The sequence below is a fragment of the Athene cunicularia genome (assembly GCF_003259725.1).
Source record: "Athene cunicularia isolate RWA chromosome 4 unlocalized genomic scaffold, athCun1 chr4_part3, whole genome shotgun sequence".
NCBI classification, from domain to species: domain Eukaryota; kingdom Metazoa; phylum Chordata; class Aves; order Strigiformes; family Strigidae; genus Athene; species Athene cunicularia.
Window position 1 is genome coordinate 8247021 of NW_020799100.1, and position 5442 is coordinate 8252462.

Below are 5442 nucleotides of genomic sequence, written 5' to 3' on the forward strand. Positions count from 1 at the left end.
CCCCCCCCCTAAAGTTTCCTTTTCCTTTGTTTCACAGAGGTAAGAAAGAATGGGGAAATTGGATTCAAAAAGCTACAGCCAACTGCAGAACACTTCTGTTGATATCAGCTTAGAATAAAAGTTATTAAATTCCAGAGTTTTGAAATGAAAATTCCAAACCACCTGTTTGCTGAAATTTGGTCAATATCTATTGGTCTATGAATCAGATTTATGTTTGGAAAAAAGCAAAAAAAAAAAAACCAAAACACACACACACACACACACACACACACAAAACCCCACACCAAAAACAACCCAAAACCCAAACCCCAATACCACCACAAATCTTCAAAAAATCACAGCATTCTTTTGCTTTACCAATGTAACATTAGTTTACTTCTATCCCAAATACTTCGGCAAACATTTTGGTTTGCAGTTTATAAAGTATCCTTGAATAGAGTTGAAGAGGTATAGTAGCACTGGAGATCTGATATAAACATTAATTAATTCTACTCTACCACTGTCAGACTGTAGCTGAGACTAACTAGCAGGTTTTTAATCCTTGCCACTCCTCTCTGAAACATGTGCAGAACTTGGCTGGATAGTGTGAAGCTGAAAGATAAAAACCAGCCAGATTCTTTGGAAGCTTCACAGTATCATGCTAGCACATAGAAGAAAATTCAATTGAATGGAGAGTCTTTAAATAGCCATAATCAACTTTTTACAGTTTTGTGCCCTACAGCAGAGGTTCAACCCTTCCAGACCTCCAAAAGCAGATTGCACCATTTACAGAGGAGCCTTAGGGCATACAAAGCACTACCAGTTATGGCACAACAGTTCAAAGAAGCAAAGCTACATAACAGATCTATGATCATTATGCAAAGTGAAATTTTGCATTTTGCATTTCCTGGCTGCAACATCTCTTTTCATCCAGTGACTAGAGCAGAGAACTAGGAGTTGAAATCCAATCCTACCGTTGGCTTGCCGTATGACCTGAGGCAAAGCTTTCTTCACACATGCAAGACATAATACCATTATTTAGCCTGCCACAAAATAAGGTGGCCAGGCACGGCTGAAAGACATCTGCAAATCACTCAGACTCAGGGGTGAAATACAGTACAGTCATGCGACCAGCGACTATAGATTTTAAAGTTAAAATTGCAACGTTACTTTGTATTTATGTAAGGGAAACAGTGTGAAATGCATGTCCATGATAAATGAACCCTAGAAAAGGGACAAAACAGCCCAAATATTGTTGCTGTAACTGTAACAGGCATGCTCTTCTCAGGATTCAAATTATCCCACAACTCTCAGCACTCTGGAGGGTCTGCAAACGCATTTTACCTTCAGTGGAAAACGTGCTCTGCAGCATTAAAAGATGTTCTGACCCAGACGCCAGTTTGTACAGTCTTGGAAGAGCAGTCTTTGCAAAAAATCTGAGGGGATTTTCTTCAGATTACTTGAGCTACCAGAGGCCCTCGAGAGTCTGCTGAGGGCTCTCAACACTCCACATGCCCTGGGGCCAGTCCAGTCACATGGAAATTGTACCACTAAGAGACATAAAGTAGCTCACACTAATTATCTAGTCAGATTTTGCTTTAATCCTAACAAGATTATAGATTGTTAAAATCTATAAAATCAGAGATTAAGGTTGTTAAAAGTACCACAGAGCAAACCATATAATCTCGACCCTGAAGAGACCATCTAAAGTATTCTCTTTATGATCACCAACTCATTTAACTTTAAAATCTCTGTGGTCTTTAAAGAGTATGTCCTATAACTATTTGGGGTAAAAGTAGGCTAAGGATCTAACATTTACTTTGGCGACAAGAATATTTCACCTTTGTTACAGGAGTAGTTTGAAGGCTTCTTCCCTTCGCCACCCTATTAACATCTTTTCTCTACATTTTTCTGAAGCTTATGCCTTACACCTTTACAAGTCATAGCAAAAAGCCAACTACCATCTGTAGGAGAAGATTTCATGAGCAGTTTCCATTTTTAAGCCAAAACCACTTTATTAGGTCAAAAATGCACTACTACCCCTCCTTTGTAAAAATGATCATATGAAGTTTACAAGAAGAGAGAGCTGTTAAAAAGTGTTTCAGATGAAAACAGACACAAAACTTCTGCTAAATAGCAAGCAATGCCTTTGTGCTACACCTATTCCCCTAGAGAAAGTAAAAAGCATATATATTTCAAAAGTACACCAGAAAGCACCTTACTTTTGGCACGCAGACCCCTTCAGTCATGCCCACAAGATCAAGACTCACCACACTTCAATTCTCTTTGGTAATAAAGAGTCAGCATGTTCTATGCAAAATGCAATACAGGACCTGCCAACCTCACCTTCCAGCTGAATCCATACTTCACATGTGCTGCAGTTCATGTAGAACATATTGACAAAGACACATTAATTTTACAGATAATGCTCCAACTTTTCAATCCCTTCACACACTCTTTGATGACAGTCTAAAATCTCAGAAGGAAGGCCGAGGCTGAAAGCCTACAGGCTCCTTTTATGGAAAAGTCTGAAGACTACTATAAATTCTTATTTGGCAAAAGGCAAGCTTTGAAAACTGTTTTTGCTCCTGCAGGCTATGTTCTTCCAGTTCAGTTACACCCTGCTTTGTGGATAGGTTTAATCATCAAAGTACAATACAGTGATTCACCTTCCTATAGTTTTGATGTGTTTCCACTATAGCACTAGTAATAATTTTAAACTGCTTTCAATATATATATATATAACCTTCTACAGAGCAAGTGATATCTGCACATTCCTTCACAGCAAAAGTCTGACTGATAAAAGAAGAAATATTGCAACTTAAAATGATTCTGCTCCTCTTTGGCAAAGTCAAACAGTCATTTATCATGTCAATGAATTTATTTAACTTTGTTACAGCAATGAGATGCATCTACATATGAATTTCTGGAAAACTGACTTGCCAACTTATGAATTCTAAGCAGACTTAAAAGTATTAAGAGTAATAGATTCATCACTCCTTTTATGATTGTATCATTTTCTAAGGAAACACTTTTTAGTTTAAGACTCCTTTCTAGAGCTAGATACTATTTCAAGTCCACAGAGAGATAGCCTTACTCCTTGTGAGGGTATGATCTTCATTAATAAAAAATAATATATTCAGTGATTCAAACAAAAGGATGAGGAAATAAGGAGCTGATTTGAAATGTGAAGTCTGATGCAATGTGAACAGGTAAAATACATGCAGTAATTAAAAAGTTGTGTAAAGACAAAGCATTAACCTGTTGCTATTCTGAGCTTTAAAATAATGCTACTAGGAAAAAAAAAAAAAAAAAGGAAGATTATTTTCAATTTCACTGACATTTGTGGAGATTTTAAGAAGCACAGGAACAGTTCTAAGTCCATTCCTTGTTTAACTGCACTTTCATTTCCTCTCTGCTTTTTAGATCTAAACCAACCCCTCCTGTCTTATAAATTAATTATGCAGTTGGCTTTCGGTTTACTCTGTACAAACATTTTATCTCGATCTCTAGAAAGCTGCAAGTCTTGAAAAAAAAAAAAAAAAAAAAAAAAAAAAAAAGGGAAAAAAAACCCCGAAAAAAACGCTAAAGAAACAGTTAATGTTGCCATCTTGTTTCCAACCTCTTTCCCCTTCAATGGAAATGGAAAAATGACAAATATACAAACCCAAATAAAATAGGACTCTTGTATCTTACAGAAACCTTGATGTATTGCCTTTTCTAGCTACTTCCCGATTAGTCTAGATACAACACCTAGATGATGTTTAGATGTTATAATGATGCATTATACATCACACCGAGGTCTTGCCAAATGCTTGTGTCAAGGATGGAATCCTTTATTCCTATTAGTAATGGGAAAAGCAACGAGCATTAGGTGAAACCCTCAAACAGATTTGTGAAACAGAAATTCCTAGGTAACAGGCATTGACACGTCCTCACTGCCGCTAAAACTGAGGCACCAGAAAAAGCACTATAGGATTAACCGCCAGGAGCCATACTGGCAGCCTCCCTAGGCTACGAAGGCACAAAGGAGAGCCAGAAAGGCAGATGAGCTTACAGCACGTTGAGGCAAGGGCTGGAGGCTGTACAAAGTACAGCAGGTTCCAGCCAAATAGAAGAAAATAGACCAGGGAGTGAATAAGGCAAACTCAGAATATGGTAGCTTTCAGTAGACTGAAGCAAATCAGCCCAATTTGGTTCACAATGTTGCTTCTCTCAGTATTAAGGTAACCAAGTGAGCAGAGACTATGCAAACTGAATGATGCTGGTTTAGTGGCTTGGTGTGATTGACTCAACCAAGGTTAGTCAAAATCCTGCAATATCAACAAGAAAGCAAGCTAGCACAGAACATAGGGATCTCTACAGCTTTGTATCCATTTGGGTCATAGCAGAATCAGAGGGCCAGCGAAGTCACTTCTGACCAGCAATAAATTTAAAAATGTGGCAAAAAAAGCCAGAGAAGCAGCAGATCCATGGAACAGCTCCTTTGACTTTGTATTAATTCCGCATCTTCGCGTTTCCTCAGACCTGAGAGAAGAGGAAGCCATTCTGAAAAGAAAAGATGACTTTGAACACAAGTAGCAAGATTAACGTCAACACCTTTCAACAAATAGAACGTTAAATACAACTACTGGAGACTGCAGCAACACAACTTCCATATAAATCATACCATCAGAGAAGGGGAAGCTGTATAGAAAAACCCAAGGCAGGCTAAACTGCAGGAAATCAGTGCAAAAACACAGGAATAAATTATTTGCTTTCTCCAAGTATTTTGAGATTTATTGCCCACACTTCCAAATTCCCTTTTTGGAAGGAACAGGTAATGAGAACTGCATGATTCCACCCTAACTGTTCTATCTTCTCAGTGATCTGAAGTGAAAGCAGCATATCAAGCTCAGTTAGGTTTTATAGCCTTCTCAGTGAGAGCCTTCTTGAGTTATGGGGATATTTTGAAAGGAAAAAAACCCCAAAACTAAGGAAATGTTTATAACGTCAATGACTGATCTTCCTTCCTACTGATCTTCTTCCTCCAGTAATACTTAACATTGCAGTCACTATCAAGACTACATTTTGCAGGTACCCTCTAACAAGCAACTCAGCCTCCTTCCAAAGCTTTCAAAACAGTTTGACCTTGCTAGAACAATCCCTTCCACAGGTAATGGCAGAAGTGCCTTCACTTTACTTTTGTCCACAGTAACTAAGAAAGCAGTCCTTTATTTTGAGACTGGATCCTCAGAGAGCTTGAAAATTATCTACCGATCAAAGCTTAAAAAAAATTCTTATTTTTTTCTTCTTTCCCATCATTATAACATTTAAGCTGAGATACAGATGTTACCAAAGTCCATTCTTTTTTGACCTGGTAATGCAACTTTAGACTAGCACCTAGGCAATATTTTTAAATCGTTACCCATGGAGGGGCACACAAACCCACAAAGAAAGGAAGAGAGGAGGTCAAGTACATCA